This window comes from Artemia franciscana, chromosome 1 (genome assembly GCF_032884065.1).
Source record: "Artemia franciscana chromosome 1, ASM3288406v1, whole genome shotgun sequence".
Taxonomy (NCBI): Eukaryota; Metazoa; Arthropoda; class Branchiopoda; order Anostraca; family Artemiidae; genus Artemia; species Artemia franciscana.
Genome location: NC_088863.1, coordinates 406592 through 427363, shown reverse-complemented (window position 1 = coordinate 427363; position 20772 = coordinate 406592).

Sequence of the window (20772 nt, the reverse complement as noted above, 5' to 3'; positions counted from 1 at the left end):
CGTTATAATCTCTGTTCGTTTTAAGTTTCAATGCTACTCCTTACTCTCATTTGAAAAAAATTTTTCCATGTTTAATTTTTCATTTTTTTTTTTCTAGTAATTTTAGAAAATCCTGCGCCCTTTTCATTGAATTTCTGTTCCCCCATGAAATATTCCTCCAAGGAAAGATCCTCCCATATAGCCCCCTCCCCTGAACCCCACACCCAAACCAAAAAAATCCCTCTGATAACGTCGGTACACTTCCCAGTAACCATTACTGTATGTAAACATTGGTCAAAGTTTGTAACTTTCAGCCCCTCCCCCAGGGACTGTCGCGGGTAAGTCATCCCCAAAGACATAGTAATTATGGTTTTCGACTATGCGGAACAAAATGGCTATCTCAAAATTTTGATCCGTTGACTTTGGAGAAAAATGAGCGTGGGAAGGGGCCTAGGTGCCCTCCAATTTTTTTGGTCACTTAAAAAGGGAACTAGAACTTTTCATTTCCGTTAGAATGAGCCCTCCTGCGACATTCTAGGACCACTTGGTCGATACGATGACCCCTGGAAAAAAAAAACAAACAAACAAATAAACACGCACCCGTGATTTGTCTTCTGGCAAAAAATATGAAATTCCACATTTTTGTAGATAGGAGCTTAAGACTTCTACATTAGGGTTCTCTGATACGCTGAATCTGATGGTGTGATTTTCGTTAAGATTTTATGTCTTTTAGGGGTTGTTTTCCCCTATTTTTTTATATAAGGCAAGTTTTCTCAGGCTTGTAACTTTTGATGGGTAAGACTAAACTTGATTAAACTTATATATTTAAAATCAGCATTAAAATGCAATTCTTTTGATGTAGCTATTGATATCAAAACCCAATTTTTTAGAGTTTTGGTTGCTATTGAGCCAGGTCGCTCCTTACTACAGTCCGTTACCACGAACTGTTTGATATCAGCATGTCGTGCGGCAAGCGGTTACTGGAAACATAGACATAAAGACTGTATGTCTACGTTTTCATCAAAGCTGTATGATACAGCCTGATGGACACATCAGGATGTGGTGTGGGATGTCATAAACAGATGGAACCCATTTTGAATCAGATGTTGGATTGTGTCCTAAGTTATCTCGACGACCCAGTAAGTTTTCTTGGGAACATTTTCCTTCTCTTTGTTCTTATTTTTTGGGTGGAATAGACTGAAGATTGTGTTACTTCCACTAATTACTCATTGCAGCAAAATACCAAATCAGATCACCGCAGCAGCGTAAAGCCATGTTAATTTCTTGACTATATCAATCTGATCAGGCCCCGCTCTTCGAAAAACAATCAATTAGTACTAAAAGGTTATTATCAAGTAAATTTACGTGACCAGTAATGATGGGGAGAAAAGTGCTTACCAACACAACTTGGTTCATTTAGCAAAATGTGAGTGGTTTTTCCTCTTTTTTCATCACCTAATATATTCATACTTCAAGCATCTGAAATGTTTTTGATCTTATAGGAAATGTAGTTGTGTATAGTTTTTGAACTTCCCTCTGCAATTGCTACCTTTTCAACTTTTTACGGGTTGTTTTAATGGTGATAGTTTTAGTACATTCATAGCTTTTGTAGCCATCATTGGGATAATTACCTGAAATATTCTTTGGTGCGAATATATTTTTTTCGGGAGGGGTGGTGGGGGGATTTACCACTTGCATTCTCATCAAACTGTGTCACCAAATCTTTTACATTAATTTTATGGGTAGCAGTGTTGTAATTAAATAGAGCATACTTCGAGACAAAATATAACAAATTAGATATCCCAGTCTATGGCTATCAAACAGTTCGTGGTAACGAACTGTAGTAAGGAGCGACCCGGCTCAATAGTAAACGAAACTCTAAAAAACGGAATTTCGATACTAAGAGATATATCAAAAGAATCGAATTTTTATGTTGATTTCAAATGTATAAGTTTCATCAAATTTAGTCTTTGTCATCAAAAGTTACGAGCCTGAGAAAATTTGCCTGATTTTGGAAAATAGGGGGTAACACCCCCTAAAAGTCATAGGATATTAACGAAATTCACACCATCGCATTCAGCGTATCAAAGAACCCTATAAAAAAATTTCAAGGTCCAATCTACAAAAATGTGGAATTTCGTATTTTTTGCCAGAAGACAAATCACGGGTGCGTGTTTATTTGTTTGTTTTTCTTTTCCCCAGGGGTCATCGTATCGACCAAGTGGTCCTAGAGTGTTGCAGGAGGGCTCATTCTAACGGAAATGAAAAGTTCTAGTGCCCTTTTTAAGTGACCAAAAAAATTGGAGGGCACCTAGGCCCCCTCCCACGCTCATTTTTTTCCAAAGTCAACGGATCAAAATTTGGAGATAGCCATTTTGTTCCGCATAGTCAAAAACCATAATAACTATGTCTTTGAGGATGACTTACCCCCCAAAGTCTCTGGGGGAGGGGCTGCAAGTTACAAACTTTGACCAATGTTTACATACAGTAATGGTTACTGGGAAGTGTACCGACGTTATCAGGGGGATTTTTTTGGTTTGGGTGTGGAGTTCAGGGGAGGGGGCTATATGGGAGGATCTTTCCTTGGAGGAATATTTCATGCGGGAAGAGAAATTCAGTGAAAAGGGCGCAGGATTTTCTAGCATTACTATTAAAAAAAAAAACAATGAAAATATAAACATGAAAAAGTGTTTTCAATTGAAAGTAAGGAGAAGCATTAAAACTTAAAACGAACAGAGATTATTACGCATATGATTTATGCTATATAAAAATATGCAAATTTCATTTTAATAATTTATTTACGGAGAGCCAAAATCAGACATGCATTAATTCAAAAACTTTCAGAAATTAAATAAAAAAACAAGTTTTTTGAAATGAAAGTAAGGAGCGACATTAAAACTGAAAACGAACAGAAATTACTCCGTATATGAAAGGGGCTTTTCCTCCTTTACACCCGGCTCCTTGCACTAAAGTTTGATTCTTTCTCGCAACTCTACTTTTTAAAACAATAAAAAACTTTAGAGTAAAGAGCAGGGTGTTGAGGAGGAAAAGCCCCTTTCATATACGGAGTAATTTCTGTTCATTTTCAGTTTTAATGTCGCTCCTTACTTTCATTTCAAAAAACTTGTTTTTTTATTTAATCATCTGTAAAAGCTAGGTTGACTTGGTAAAGGTGTATCCTCTGTGGTCCTTGGAAGTTCAACTTTTAGACAAATCTAATAAAACATATTCTTGATAACGGAGTCAAAATCCTATGCAAGTCATTATAAGGTCATCCCAAATAATGAATCCTGATACTCAATTTTTTTATTCATCATGAGCACCATGAGATCTTTGTCAAAGTGGATTATTTTGAGCCCTCTCCCTCTTAATTTAGTCTGTCTTCGACAACCGCAAAATATTTAAATAAGAATGTTGATAAAATGGATACTATCCCCATATGAATAGCTATACTTGAAAAATGACTTTTCTTGTGAGTCATTTTCCACATGGGGTCCTCGCCCCTTCTCTAGGATTAACAAGAGCTATGAACTCATATGGCACTTATGACGAGGTCGGAAGAGCCAAGAGCTAAGAGCTCATATGGTATGAGCTCTAGGAAAATTATAAGAATCAATAGATTGCTTTAAAAGGAAAACTCACTCACAAGTTAAAGATACCCCACCACCTAACTCCGCCAAAGATAGCGGATCCGGTCCGGTTATATCAGTCAACTATCTTGGACTTGTGCTCATTCTGTCCACCAAGTTTCATCCTGATCTCTCGCTAGAAGCGTTTTCGAAGATTTTTGCCCCCCCCCCCTAATGACACTGGATCTGGTCGGTATAAAAAATAAGAGATCTGAGTTTTGAGGTCCTTCTAAATATGAAATTTCATTAAGATATGATCACTCTTTCGCAAGTTAAAAATACCTCATTTGTTCTAATTTTTAGAATTGACCCTCCCCCCAGATCCCCCAAAGAGAGTAGATCCGTTCCGACTACGTCAATCCCGTATCTAGGACTTGTGCTTATTTTTCCCACCAAGTTTCATCCCGATCCCTCCACTCTAAGCGTTTTCCAAAATTTTAGGCTCCGCTCCCAGCTTCCCCTTAGCCAGATAAGGCCGAGATTTAATATAAGAGCTCTGAGACATGATATCCTTCCAAACATAAAATTTCATCAAGATCCGATCTCTCCTTCGTAAGTTAAAAATACCAAATTTTTCTAATTTTTCAGAATTAACCCCCCCCCACTCTCCCAAAGAGAGCAGATCCGTCCCAGTTATGTCAATCACGTATCTAGGACTTGTGCTTATTTTTCCCACGAAGTTTCATCCTGATCCCTGAGCTCTAAGCGTTTTCCAATATTTTAGGTTCCCCCCTCAATTCCCCTCAATGTCACCAGATCCATTCGGGATTTAAAATAAGAGCTCTGGGACACGATATCCTTCCAAACTTCAAATTTCATTAATATCCGATCACTCCTTGGTAAGTTAAAAATACCTCATTTTTTCTAATTTTTCAGAATTAACCCCCCCCCCTACAGAGAAAATCTGTTCCGGTTATTTCAATAACATATCTAGGTCTTCTGCTTATTTGTCCCACCAAGTTTCATCCTGATCCCTTCACTCTAAGCGTTTTCCAAGATTTTTGGTCCCCCCCCCTCCAACTCCCCCGATATCATTGGATCTGGTCGGAATTTAAAATAAGAGATCTGAGAGACGATATTCTTCCAAACATCAAATTTTATTAAGATCAGACCACTCCTTCGTAAGTTAAAAATACCTCATTTTTCTAATTTGTTCAGAATTAACCCCCCTCCCCCCTCCAACTCCCCCAAAGAGAGTGGATTCGTTCCGGTTATGTCAATCACGTATCTAGGACTTGTGCTTATTTTTCCCACCAAGTTTCACCCCGATCCCTCCACTTTAAGCGTTTTCCAAGATTTTCACCCCCCCCCCCTCAATTCCCCCCAATGTCACCGGATTCAGTCGGGATTCAAAATGAAATATTTGAGACAAGATATCCTTCCAAACTTCAAATTTCATTAAGATCCGATCACTCCTTCGTAAGTTAAAAATACCTTATTTTTTCAAATTTTTCAGAATTAACCCCCCCCCCCCAACTCCCCCAAACAGAGAAGATCCGCTCCGGTTATGTCAATAACGTATCTAGGTCTTCTGCTTACTTTCCCCACCAAGTTTCATACCAATCCCTCCACTCAAAGCGTTTTCTAAGATTTAAAATAAGGGATTTAAAATAAGAGCTCTGAGACACGATATCATTTCAAGCATCGAAGGTGAAGCCGGACTCCGTTGAATGCGAAAATTCAGAAATTTGTAATTCCGATAGTCTAATGAGGCAGTTAAACAGTTTACTGTTTCTAATGAGACTGGAAAGAGACTGTAGAACAATAGACAGCTGTTAGTAGGTTGTAGAGCAGTCACTCTATCTGATGAGAATGCTAATCAGACCGTTTTTTCATTTTCAGTAGAAACATAGTACTGTAATTGTAATGTGAACATTGCTGTAGATTGTAAATGCCTTTCTAAATTTGAACTGACGTCATTGGCTATAATCAGTGTGTTCTTAACTAATCGAAGAACCAAAGCTCACAAGCTTTAATACAACCCAAGCCAATCCCCTAGCATGCCCCAGAGAAATTTTCAAAAATCAATTTACCTTGAACCAAATGCAGTTCGTATTGTGCTTTGATCAAACCTCCCTTGTATTTGTCAAGTAAGATCCTCATTTCTCCTAACTCCTCATTTCTATGTTTGGTTTTGAGATTTTTTCAAGTATTGAATGATTGTATTACATCTCTTTTCTAAGAAAAATTTGGAATTCACGGGGGATTCACCCAGAAATCACCTTTATAGGATATTAAATAAAAAAAAACTAATTTTTTTAGCTGAAAGTAAGGAGCGACATTAAAACTTAAAACGAACAGAAATTACTCCGTATATGAAATGAGTTGTCCCCTCCACAATCCCTCGCTCTTTACGCTAAAGCTTTTAATCGTTTTAAAAAGTAGAATTGTGGCAAAGAGTCAAACTTTAGCGTAAAGAGCGAGGGATTGTGGAGGGGACAACTCATTTCATATACGGAGTAATTTCTGTTCGTTTTAAGTTTTAATGTCGCTCCTTACTTTCAGTTAAAAAAATTAGTTTTTTTTTTTATTTAATTTCTGAACGTTTTTGAATTAATGCATGTTTGGTTTTGGCTCTCCGCACATAAATTATAAAAATGAAATTCGTATATTAATTCTTTTTTTGGCTAAATGGCTTTCTCTTAGTTTTGATCAGACGATTTTGAGAAATAAGGGGTGGAGAAGGAGGCCTAGTTGCCCTCCAATTTTTCGGTTACTTAAAAAGGCAACTAGAACTTTTAATTTTTAATGAACGTTTTTATTAGTAAAAAATATACACAACTTAAGAATTAACTTACGTAACGAACTTTCATAACCTTATATTTTTATTATGTATACGAGGGGGTTTGTACCCTCGTTAATACCTCGCTCTTTACACTAAATCGTAAGTTTTGTCCCAATTCTTTAAGAATGACCCCTGAATCAGAAAGGCCGTAGAATAAATAGTTGAAATTACTAAAAATACTTTAGCATAAAGAGCAAGGTATTTATCTCCTCCTAAATACCTCGCTCTTTATGCTAAAGTATTTTTATAACCCCTCATATGCGTAATAATCTCTGTTCGTTTTAAGTTTCAATGCTACTTCTTCCTTTCATTTGAAAAAACGTTTTCATGTTTATTTTTCATTGTTTTCTTATAGTAATGCTAGAGAATCCTGCGCCCTTGTCATTGAATTTTTCTTCCCCAATGACAGATTCCTCCAAGGAAAGATCCTCCAACATAGCCCACCCCACTCAGCCCCACCCCCAAACAAAATAAAATCCCCCTAAAAACGTCTATACACTTCCCAATAACCATTACTATATGTAAACACTGGTCAAAGTTTGTAACTTGCAGCCCCTCCCCCAGGGACTGTGGGGGAGTAAGTCATCCCCAAAGACATAGTTATTATGGTTTTCGACTATGCTGAACAAAATGGCTATCTCAAAATTTTGATCCATTGACTTTGGGAAAAAAAATGAGCGTGGGAGGGGCCTAGATGCCCTCCAATTTTTTTGGTCACTTAAAAAGGGCACTAGAACTTTTCATTTCCGTTAGAATGAGCTCTCTTGCGACATTCTAGGATTACTTGGTCGATATGATGACCCCTGGGGAAAAGAAAAAAAACAAAAAAAAACAAACAAACAAATAAACACGCACCCGTGATTTGTCTTCTGGCAAAAAATACAAAATTCCACATTTTTGTAGGTAGGAGCTTGAAACTTCTACAGTAGGGTTCTCTGATACGCTGAATCTGATGGTGTCATTTTCGTTAAGATCCTACCACTTTTAGGGGGTGTTTCCCCCTATTTTCCTAATTAAGGCACATTTTCTCAGGCTCGTAACTTTTGATGGGTAAGACTAAACTTGATGAAACTTATATATTTAAAATCAGCATTAAAATGCGATTGTTTTGATGTAGCTATTGATATCAAAGTTCAATTTTTTAGAGTTTTGGTTACTATTGAGCCGGGTCGCTCCTTACTACAGTTCGTTACCACGAACTGTTTGATTCAAAGAATCAAGTAGGGACGACGCAATTGCACAGGCTCAAGTATGTTGTGCTTCTTCTCTATATTTTAATTTCTGTGTTTTCATCAATTTTATGTTTCTTCCTTTTCTTGCAATTTCCCAGCCTAGTTCTTCAATTTTACATGCATGATTTTGCGTTAGCCATGTGGGTTTATTTTGCTTTTAGCATGGCTTTGGCCATGTGGCTCTATTAAATTTCAATTTAAAGTATTTTGCAAATTAATTTTCAATGTTTTTCCGTGTAATGTTTATAAAGCATAGTGGGACAGTAAATTAATATTATTTGCATTTTTGTTTTGCTTTATTATTTTTTTCTTGAAAGTATCTTCTCTTATTGTATATTATTTTTTACCGTCTTTATGTTTTATATCTGATGTATTGGTATATCTGTGCCTTTACGCTTCACGTAGATTTTTCTTAAAAGAAAGTTAGATATCAGATAAACATATATAGCTTACCGTCATGTCTTTTATGGAAATATGTTGAGTAATTTGATATAGACTGCACACGTTAAATTGGGTTTCATATTACTCAGATCACACTGTTTTCATGATTTTCCATAGAAATATATTTAAGCTCAATCCCAATGTTCCATCTTGTGTAATATAGTGAGTTTGTCGTTTTTCGATTTTTTAAATGTACAATTTTATGATTGACAATCAGAGTGAAGGTTGGCGATTAAAATAGTAAATGAAACATGATAAAAATTATCATTGTAATTACTATAAAATTATTTTTATGGGCATAATTATTATAAGAATTATAAATAAGCAGCATTGCAAGATTTACAGTAAATCCGCTAAAGAAAATTCAAAAATGAAACCATGTCAATGTTTTAACAGTCAATTCTGCCTTTCACTGATTAACCTTTGACATTTTCTCAGGGAGGGGGGCGTAAATCTAGCATCGTAATGCAACATTCTCATTATTAGGTCAGATCCGTTGTGATTATAATCAGATTCCTAGTAAATATTCTCTGATGGTTGGGGTTTGAAGAACTTCCATTGCTAAGCCCATTTAAACTGTGACCTCTAGAAAAGGCATATTAATAAAAATATTGTCATCTTAGTAGCCCCAAGAATCGAGGCTCTTAAGACGGATTTTAAACCGTTTGATAGAAGCACTTCGTACTAACCTTTAATCTGAAATAGCTGAGAATTATGGTATTCATTTGTCTTCTTAAAATGGGAATATTTACCTCTAGTGTATAATCTTTATATCATGTTTGTCTAGTTCAGTAATGTTTTAACAGTCAGTTCTGCTTTTCACTGATTACCCTTTACATTTTCTCGGGGGGGGGGGGGGGAGGGGGGTAAAAGTAACAAAATAATGCAACATTCTCATTATTAAGGGGGATCGGTTGTGATTATGATCATATTCCTACTAAGTATTCACTGATAGTTTGGGTTTGAAGATGTTCCACTGCTAATCACATTTAAAGCCATGAGCTCTAGTAAAGGCATATTAATAAAAATATTATCATCTTAAAAATCATGTTCTTTTTTAACTGCGAGTTAGGACCCAATTAATAAGCTAAGGAGTTTTTTGTCAGCCGGCGCTTAAATATTCGACTAAATTATTGATCCTATAAATAATTAATCATGAAATTATTGATCCCAAACCAAAGCCGTGATACGGGGTCGAAATTTTAATATAACTATTGAAATTGGTCTTCTAACAATTTTAAGCGTCCGCCTCTTCAGACCACATCTGCTACACGGAATGCTTGCTGCCCCTCTCCTCCCGTCATATATGGATTTATAAATATAAATTCTCTAATAGAACTTTTTATATCAATGGAATGTTTTCAGTTTCGTTTTACTCAGTTATCAGCGTTTTGTCACTAATATGATGAAAACTAACATTTATGACCAGACCAATACGATGGTGGATTTTGCTCAACAGGACTGATTTTGTTTAATTTTTTAGAGTGTTCATTTTATTCTAAACTATTGTATCTAATGACGGTTTCTTTTGCGCAGGATCTAAAGAAAGCTATCAGAGGTAGACTAAATAAGCTGACGCCTGAAAATTACGATAAAATTTCCAAGAACATTTTGGAAATAGAGGTTGATACAGAGGAAAGATTAAGTGCTATGGTTCAAATCATCTTTGACAAGGTAAATATTTTAAGATAGAATGAATAACGAATGTTTTTTTTCTTTGTGATATGGATAAAGTTAAAATATGTCGGAATTATTTGTGTATTGATTCAAGCATTGGCCCTCAGATAATATACCTTACTGCCTACTTTGTGGGAACTATCGGCCTATTTGATTATATAAAAAGGCAAATTACAATAACATGGTTAATATTCATACCAAACTTTAACTGAAGCTTTTTTATCTACTTTTTATTTTATGAATCTTTAAATTAAGAATATTTCTCTGGATCTTTTTTTTTTTTTGCCAAGTTCAAACTATTCCTAGTTCTTGGACTTAACCGTCATTAGCCGTCATTCCACTTGCCCCCATATGGTCAAATCGGAAAGCGACTATTTCTACTTTAATCTTGTTATTGTTACTGGAGATATCGATATTAGGGGTGGTATCAGTGACGTCGAGACAGTTGGACTTAATTAATGGTCTTTTTTGGCTAAGCTCAGATTATAACATTTAGTTCCATATGTTCGATAAGACTTTATTGAATTTTTCTCGTTAGAAAAGTTTAAACTATTCCTAGTGCGTAGCTAGTTATTGCAATTATCGATATCGAAGGTGGTATCAGTGACTTCGAGACAGTCGGACTTAATTAATTGTCTTTTTGGGCTAAGCTTGGATTATAACATTTAGCTCCATAATTTATATTCGATAAAACTTTTATTTAATTTGTCTCTTGAGTAACAACGGCTTGCAAAACTTTTATGTACATATATATATATATATATATATATATATATATATATATATATATATATATATATATATATTTTCTTCAGTTTGTTGAACTACCATTTTCTCACCTTAAAGGCAGGCGTACCAAGTAAGTGCCATGGAAAATCCATAACAAATCCGAGGATTCGTAAAAAAAAAGAAAAGCGCTGGGGCACAGCTTGTTTCCTAGACGGCTCTTAATGACCTTTAGTCTATCAAATTGTCTTTTTATTGAGGCACTAGAGTTGGGAAGGGACATCAGTTCTACGCAACGAATTTTCTGTTCTTTTTTACTTCCTATGGGTAATGGTACCAAAGAAATGTGGTTTGAATATTGGTAGAAGGAATTAGTATAAAAAAACACTCTACTGACCCTTTTATTATGCGACGAAAAAGAAGTGCATTTTATAATATTTTATGGTGTAAAACAACAATCTCAGCCCACAGGGTAAAACAAATCTACCGAGCGAAATAACACAGTAGCCAGCCGAATCCTACTATTCAAAAAACTGTGTATTTTTATTTTTATTTTCACGGTTTAGTTTTTTTTAAAGCTAGACGCTTACGCATTCGCTCCCAACAATGCAAATGCTCCTATCAATTTAAAGGGTTTAACAATGTCTGTGTTCCTTAATGTTCTTGAATCTGTTAATTTTGAAGAAGTCCACTGCTCATTGTTGATACTAGTTGACTTAGTCAGGGTTCAGTTTTGCCAGCTACTAGATAGTTGAAAATGTCATGTAAGAATGAATAAAATTTTATACATGTTTATATTTTATTTTATACATTTGTTTTATTTTCATTTATTTTATACATGTGTCCTCTGTCGAAAACATTATAGTATATGTGTCTGTAAACAGTTGTGAATCTTAGGTTTTATTTTATTTTCTTGTGTTTAAGTTGAATTAGAGAAGTACAAAATTAGTTTTTTCTCTTTTTTTTTCTTTTTTTGTTGGGCCCCAGTTGAGACAGATTATTAATTTTTGTATGGTGCAATTTAGTACCAGGGGACCGGAGTTTCGCTCAGTGAAAAGAAACACAGTTTTTTGTTTTTTTGTCTCGTTCACTTTTTTTTATACAGGCTTCACGGCTCCGTCACAAGTAATGGTATCCCACTAGTCCTGGTCAAAAATTTTAAAACCACGCTAAATACTTTTAAGGTGTTTATTATACCTTCTCTTGAACGCCTCAAAAGAAGGATTTTCCGGGATCACCCATACTGGGAAGCCATTCCATATGTTGATGAATCGTCGACTAAAACTTGTCTTCAAGTATTCTTGGCAGGGTGTGCCCTGCACAAGGTAGTCCTGTCGAGCTGTACTTTGGTGAGTTGATCACAAACCGTTTGTTCTATATCGAACAAGTCTTGATACCTCCTCAGATGGAGGGCAATGCATGTATTTGTAGAACACGGACATTGGAGTCACGTCAAAGTCATCCTGGATTGAATGCAGGGGTTTCACATCAGAGTTGTTAGAAGTTACTGTGCACACTGCCCTGTTTTGGACACTTTGAAGACAGGCGATGTGGCTAGTTGGAGTGTCACCCGCGAGATCCGATGAGAAATGCAATCCAAGAAAGCGTATTGTGTCAACGCTTAATATTGCCTCTCCTTTAAAAAACAAAAACAAAAAAGCAGAGTGATTCTTCAAATTCCGTGCCTTCGAAATTAAAATCTCTATGTCTTCATGCATTGAAACTGACAAGCCACTTATCTGCCTGGACCTCAATTTTTTTTCAGGCCGGCCTTTAGCTCCTTATGGGGGTGTCTTTGATCTTCGTCTTTCCTAATGGACATTATTATCCTCATTTCATCAGCAAAGTTGTGACGATTTTTCACAAGGCTATCCCTTTGATAGTTTATGAACGCCGGGAAAAGATTTTGGCCAAAGTATACTTTCTTGGAACACTAAGTATAAAACTGGACGTTCTTTAGAAGGGAAACTGTCAAGAACAACCCTTATTGATCGCTGACACAGAAAATCAGCGACCACTTTAAATAGAAGACCATCAATCCTATAGGATTTTAATTTGCTTAGCAAGCCCTTGTGCCGTACGGGATGAGACATTCTTAGAGACATAGGAAAGAAAATAGATGAGTATTTCTTTCAATTAAGTAAAAGTCGAACAATGCGTGTTTTTCTCTTAAAATTCTTTCTCAAAAGGGATAAATCGAGTCAAATGAGTTAGACAATTTTTCACTAGTAAAACGTGTAGTAGACAACAATGACACTAATTTTCTTGAGAAAAGAGATGGTACAGGAAAACGAATTGAATCAATCCAAACAAATATTACGTTTACGATATTACGTTATTACGATCAAAGGGTTTTGTGATGTCAAAAGAGACAAGGCGAATGTCATGTCCCTGAGGCAAGAGCTCGACCCACTCTTGGTTCTGCGCAATTAGCAAGTCTAATGTAGACCATTTTCTACGAAAACTGTGTTTTGTGTCAGCCAATAAGTGGTGTAAATCAAGGTATTGATAAAGGGTCTTATTGATGGTACTCTCATAATCTTTTCCTATGCCGGAAAGGAGGTTGATTTACCGACAAGATCCTGCATTAGTAGGGTCATCATCTTCCTTAGGGCCAGAGACTACATGGGCAATTTTGTAGGCCTTCGGAAAAATTCCTGCTGGAAAGCGATTTTGAAACAGGCGGGAAGACCAGCGATTTCAGGGACACACCTTTTGAGAATGATATTGTATATCGTATCGGGCCCCAAAGCTTTGGTGACATCCAGCTGACAAGGTGTTGTAAAAACTTTGCTACTGGTTATGTTTATACCTGTGATTTTGGCGTCTGTTTGTTTTGGAAAAGGGGAGGGGTGACTACTGCGTCATCAAGTTGAGGGACCTTTTTAAAAGTATATGCAAGAGAATCCACCCTTTCCTGGCCAGAATGCATCATCACCCCTTCAACATGAAATGATGGAATTGAAATTAGTTTGGACGAGGGTAAAAAACATGATTATATAACTGTCAAAACTCCCAAGTCTTATCTGTTTTTGGATTTTGGAAAAGAATAACTAAATTTCCATCCTTTATAATTTATCATGAAAAATGGGTTTTACATCATTCGCTAAAGCTAATATGTCAAATAAAGTAAACATCACCTCACCTGAGAGCTATGACCTCTGTCCAAGTAACATGTTAGATAAATCTAATGAACCGGAACCGGAAAGGTCAAAGAGATTTGCTTCCGCTGTTGCATCGAAGAAAATACGAGCAATAAACAATATGTAATTAGTTTATTAGGTTAAAATTGTGTTTATTTTTATTCATGTCTTTTAGTTTTACTGCTGATGATGAACGCTGTATATGTGTTCGAAATATCCAGTTAAATAATTTTATATATGTTCACTGTCAATTAAAAGGTTTCATCCCTATTTTGAAGTGTTTTACTTTCGTCATGGAAAGGCAATGTGGTCTTCAAAGTTATCTACGTCGAGTATATGGGGATAATGTGACCAAAGAGGTGTCTAAATATAGTAACACCCATAAGAGACACGCAAATGTTATAAATCCACAAGATTTTCTTCATCAATGTAAGAAGGAAAGAATTTTGCCACCTTCAATAAAGTTCAATCTATATTTAGGCACTTTTAAAGAAAAAAGTTCGAACGAGGTCTACAGTTCAAGACTTTAAATCATCTGATTAAACATAAAAGGAGAAAAAGAGCTTTATTAGTGAAAGATAAACTTTTCCTGGAAAATATTATATACAAAAAGGTGAGTGTAAGTGATTTTTGTTTGATTCAACAAACAGCAAGAAATCATTTCAATCCTGACTTTCACCTTTCCAGAGATAGATTACTAAGAAGTTTTCAAAATTATCTGAAAATAAAGCCGTAATACCTTCGGCAACTCTTGAACCAGGTGTAATTATTTTTCATCAAGGACTTTAACGTTACAAGAAAAGTCCGTATTAGAAAAGGTCCAAATTTTGTTTCTAAGCTAATGAAGTCCCAGAAGAAGAAATTATCTCTTCAAAAGCAACATCTTTACATAGAAACCTTATATCCTACTCAAAGATGTTAGCCTAGTAAGAGCTTCTACAGTTAAAACCCTGTCAGAGTTTGCTTTAAAACCAGAAATCCCCAACAATTCTATCAAAGACATAAAGATTCTTAATAATTTAAGAAGGGATGAATCTATTATTATTACAAAAGCAGACAAGGGTAACGCTTTAGTAGTAATGGACACCAAGGATGACGATTCAAAATTAAACGCTTTACTGAAAGATGAAAAATGTACAAAAAAGTTTCTTTTGACCCGACGGACTCATACACAAAGAAGTCAGAGTTCAAGGTGTGAGGACCTATATTTGGATTGAACCTATCACTAATATTTGGTACAGGATTATCGTCTCTATCTGACATATAGCCAATTTTTTCATAATAATTAATTCAGTGTCCAAAGAATTATAAATAAGCGGATTATTTTCAGACTTGAGTGAAAATTCCCTTGGGAACAGTGATTTCCCTTATCGATTTTTCCATGAACTATATATGATATAGGTCAGGATTAAGCAGTTGCAAAAATAATTATAATTTCCGATATTATAGACGATTGCGTTACGATAAAGGTGAGAGGAGAAAAGTAAGCAGAAGGGTGGGGGAGAGCTGTTTGCAAGAGCCGTGGTACCCGCCGGGCTTGTCCCTTAAATTGCGGGGACAAGGTAGGCAGCCTCCAACGCTTCCCTTACTTCTCTCGCAAGTGAACCTTCAATCTAGAGAAAATGGGAATTGGCAATTGGTGCGAAAATGAACTTTTCTACAATCCTATCCTGTGCTTTGTACAGAAAAATCTTGCAAAAGGAGTTTCGCCCGATACGATAAAAGAGTACTTGGCCGATTTCTTCGAGTCTTCTTCTCTTGGTGAGACCCGTAAATTTCTTTTTTTAAATCTTTTTCCGAATGAAGTCCCATCGAAGCGCGTAGGAGCCAATGCTGCATTAAACTGTGCTTCGGACATTATTTCTTCGCTTGTAAAGTGCGATTCCCAGAACATAAAGCTTCCGGACTTTGTTATCAAATGTCCCAGCGAAGTGCCAATGATCCCTGTCGATGCCTTCAGTACCCTCAGTGCCAAGGTGAATTCTTGCCTTGAACAGCTGCGTGATATTGCGTCCAAGGTTACAGAGGGACAGTCTAAGCTTGTAGCCCCTACTCAAAATACGAAAAAACCATCCTACGCTGTCGTTGTAAGAAACCCACCCCCGGAGCTCAGCGACCCTATCCTTCGCATGAAGAAGCTCGAACCGTTGGATGGTCACGACGGAATCATAAGTCTAAAATCTAAGCCACATAGCAAAAGCTGGGTTGTGATGGTACGCGATAAGCGCTCAGCCGACTCGCTTGCTGAAGCTGTTACTAGCTCCATCCCTAACGTTGGAGCCAGAGTGATTGATAAAAAGCCTTTAGCTGTGGTCTGGGATATACCCCATAATTATTCAAGAGCTGATTTGGAGGCCTCAGTGGAAGGACTTATTAGTGCTAGTCAAATCGGCGACTCTCGTACTTTTCGCCTCGAGTTCGTCGACAAAACCGCTCTGAATGCGGTTCTGGAGTCGGGAATCCGTATTGGATATGAAATTTTTCGCGCTAAGCCCTTTCAATCCATTCCGCGTCGATGCTTTCGCTGTCAAAGTACTAATCACCTGATTGGAGCTTGTCCCAGCTCACCAGCACATCCCAAGTGTTCCAGATGTTTTGGCCCTCATGTGAATTCCAAGGAAAACCCTTGCCAAGCCTCACCAAAATGTGCAGATTGCACTATGGAACACGTAAGTTTTAGCCTGAAATGCAAAGTTCTCCGATCGGCTCTCAACAATGCTAATAAATGAATGCTCAAACTCCGTTTAGCTTTGTTTCCCTTAATATTAATGGTACAAAAGACAAGGATCTACTGATAAGTGAGCTACTTGAAAATGATATTGTGTTTCTACAGGAGCACCTTCTCTCTAAAGTGAATGTTGATAGCCTAAAGCGTTCTCGGACCCATTATACCTTCTTGAGAGCCGCCCAAAAAACCCGTGGAAGACCATCAGGAGGTCTGGCCATCTATTTCAGACACAAGACTCAGCCGATATTATTGCAAAGCGACGCTAACATCTTAGCGATAAAATGTGGTGATACCGCATTTATAAACATTTATTTCCCCTGTAATAAAAAGACTGTGCAGTCATTGTCTAGTTTTTCACAAGCATGTAATCGCCTACGAACACTACTTAGCGACCTTTCAAAACAAAATACCAAATGGGTTCTCGCCGGTGACATGAACACTGACTTATTATCTAATTCCGACCGATCTGAAATCTTTCTCGATTCACTACCTGGAGGATTCCATCTTGCTGATAAAGATCTTCTATTTACTTATATTCACAATCGTGGTGGTCTTACTTCCAACCTTGATCATGTAATTGTGTCAGATTCAACTCTACTTTCATCAATAGTTCATGTGGAAGACTCTAAAATCGACGACGATCATTTACCAATCACGTGCCAACTATCTTGCTCCATGGCGACCTCTGTGCAACGTAACTCTCCCAAGTGGTTCTCAAAGTTAAATTGGGAAACTACCAATGTTCCACTTTATGTATTGACATTGTCCCAGTTATTATCATCTATTAAAGTGCCTTTCCAATTATTGCAAACATCTGTATCTACAACTTCAACGCGGATAGATATCAACTTGTATTATCAGCAAATAGTGTTCTGTCTAAAGTCTGCCGCTAAAACAGCTGTACCCTCCGAGTGCGTGCGAACGGGTACTCGCAATCCCTTTTGGAAAGTTTATCCTAAAGTGAAGATAGCTAAACAAAAAGCTAAGTTCTGGCTCCGTATGTGGATAGCCTGTAATCGTCCTTCTTCTGGTTCAGTACATCAAATAAAACAGAAAACCAAACGAGAGTACAAATATTCCCTGCGTAGAGCGAGACTGAATGCCTGGGATGGTCCTTGTGACAAGAAATCCTGGGATCGTGTTATAAACAGTGTTAAGTGTTCACCTCCAATTAATTCGTCTCTTCGGCTATGTGACTTCGTTTCTCATTATAAAAATATTTTGCTTTCGTTTAATATTAATCTCCAAAATCATTTTACAAAGCTTGTAAACTCAATCCTCCCAATTCGTATCAACCAATCTCAAGTGTTGTCGGTGGAATCTGGTGTTATACTCCGAGCTCTTATGCAAGTGAATAAGTCTGAGTCTCTCGATAGTGATGGTCTTTGCTTCAAGTTTTTTGCTTATGATTGTCCTGAACTGCTGAAGCATTTGCAATTATTGTTTCAGATGTGTTTGGCACAGTCCGTTGTGCCAGATAGTTTTTTGTCCGGTTGTATGTCTCCCATAGTCAAGAGGGGTAAGGACCCCAGTGCTTGCTCTAATTATCGTCCTATCACTGTGTCTTGTTTTGTTAGTAAGCTATTTGAATATGTATTGCTACCGGCCATTAACTCCAAGTGCAATTTTACACCCTTCCAGCTTGGTTTTAGAAAAGGTATGGGCTGTTTTCAAGCTCACCATATTGTGGGTCGGCTAATGAAACAAGCTGTTGCTCAAAAAAGTCCCCTGTATTGTTTGACTGTTGACATATCTAGTGCTTTTGATAATGTAATTCATTCAAATGCTTTGTTTATTATTACACCTCAACTTTTCTACAAATTCTTACCAAGAAGTTCTTTGTACCCTAAATTATGTGGCTTTCCAAAGATACATAAGCCAAATCTGCCATTACGACCAATTGTTGCGAGTTTGAGTCACCAACAAGTGCTCTGAGTAAGTGGTTAGTGTCATTATGTGAACTACTCATGTCTACACAAATATCTTACATTAAGAATTCTCAGAACTTGTACAAAAACTAAAAGAAGTGGAGATTTCTTCGTGATTGTATAATTTCAAGTTTCGACATAGTGTCAATGTATACGATTTTTGATGTAAAAGCCGCAGAAATTCTTCTTGAAAGAAAGATACTAAGAAATTTGGACTTAATTAGTGGTGAAACAGTTTTGGAAGTCGGTGTAATTATGAATTTAGTTAGGTTGTGCAACAATTTCTCTTATTTTTTTCAATTCAGAGGGTTTTTTTTTGAACAAGTAAATGGTTTACCCATGGGGGCCCCTTTAAGTCCTTTATTAGCAAATTGTTTTGTAAAAAATATTGAAACAATAGTAATAGATTCATACTTTTTAAAACATAAATTTTGGGGGAGATATATGGATGACATAATTTCAGTATGGAATTATGGGGTGGAGGAATTAAAAAGTTTTTTAGAACATCTTAATTTTTGGGGAGGTGATTTAAAATTTACAATCGAATTAGAACAGGATAATAAACTTCCTTTTCTGGATGTTCTTCTTTTGAAAAATGAAAATAGTCTGGATTTTAAGATTTACAGAAAACCTACTAACAATAACAGATTTTTGTCTTTAGCACTAATAGTAGCTGTAGTAAAAGTAGGAGTGGTAGCAGTATTAGTAGTCTCAAGAACGTAGTCAGTTTTGGTCAATTGATCCCCTGCTTTAAGAAGTCTCTGAAAATTCCAGCCTAAGACTCAAATTCATTCTTTAGATACACGTTTTTGAAAACTTGCATGCATATTGTATGTTTTAAATTAGTTCAACTTTCCCTCCGTATTTCCTCGGATGTTCATTTGAATATCCTCAGTCTTGGTAGTACTCACGAAAGAAGAAGAAGTTTTACTGGTAGTGATTATAGGGGTAGCAGTAATAATAGTAGTAGTAGTGTGCAAATAATGATTTTGGTCAACTGAGTATTTTCCTTATCCTTTCCTGAAAGTTCCAAATTAATATAAACGGTCACTCTTGAGTAACAACCTTTTGAAAACCCGCTTGTACACAGCATATTTTGATTCAGTGTAACACTCCCATCAAAGTTATCTGAAAGGCTCACCTGAATACCCTTTCCCTGTTTTGGAAAGTTAAGGTCAAGCATACAGTCTTTCCTCAATAGCATGTACTATGCATAATTGGACAAAACACATAAATACAACCCTTGCCCTGTGAGCAGTGGGGAAAGGGGTTGATTTCCCCAAAGACACAGTTATTGGATCTTTTAACCATGCTGAACAAAATAAATCTTTCAAAATTTTCTTGGAAATTTTATGGGCAAGCATAGGTATTGGTTGTCTTCCAATCCTGTTTGACTTTTTAAAATAGAACTAGGACTTTCGATTTCCAATTGAATGAGCTCCTTTTGAAGTTTCTACAGCAACTCCTTCTGTACCAAGTGCCTTATTGAAAAGAAAATAATAATACAAATAATGCATTATGCCCACATTGCTCTTTGCTTAGGCAGGGCTATTGCGCTGCCTATGATAACTTTGTGTACTTTCGTTGAAGCCAATATATATACATATATATATATATATATATATATATATATACTCAATCGTAATTTCGAGAGTTGCAACCCTTCTGTAAGATGCTTTCTTTTCAGAGCTTACTGCACTCCGTTGTACGGTCTAGCTTTTGTACAATCTCTGTCTGTTAAGTGTGAGAATTCTCTTCAGGTTCTTTTTAACAATTCTTTACGGTGGTTTCTTAATCTTCCTTTGAACTGTATTGCATCTGGAATGTTTGTTGGTGGTGGCCTCCCATCCTTTCCTGAGCTGCGTAGAAAATTTTTTCTTTCTATCCAGACAAGGATATTTGCTTTGGATAATCCCCTCATTTTGGCGCTTTCTGATCTGCTTTTTCGCCTCTCTCTGCCACTTTGACTGACTTGGTCAAGTGTGATTTAGACACAATAATTTTGACATGCTTAAATGTACCACTGATATTTGATTTTTCTTTTTTTCGTCGTGTGCCGAGCGCCAAGGCCCAGGACCCGGCACGCGGCAGGCTTCTAAATATGTGAACTTCTTTTCCTGTTTTCCCCCAGTAATGATATTTGCCCTAATTTTTTTGTTGCATAATTCAGTAAGAATAAGGCTGGTTCCATTTCACACCCCTTCTGAAATATCTAAGTTTCGCTAAAGCATAAACATCGTATTTTTCCTAATTTCTTAAGTCATTTGGTGGTAATTCTAGTCATTTGGATAAAATTGTTATTTCCGCTGACAAACGCCTACTGCGGAAAATTTGTTTAGATACAATGCTCCTGCTATCAATGAAGTGACAATGGTTGTGGTCGGCGATCAGTTCTTACCTCGAGATATTTTTCTTTATAGGCGAAACAGTCAGCTGAAAAGAATTGCTGAAACACATCGATGCTACGATGCTCTACAATATCTCATCATTTTTTGGGATGGAGC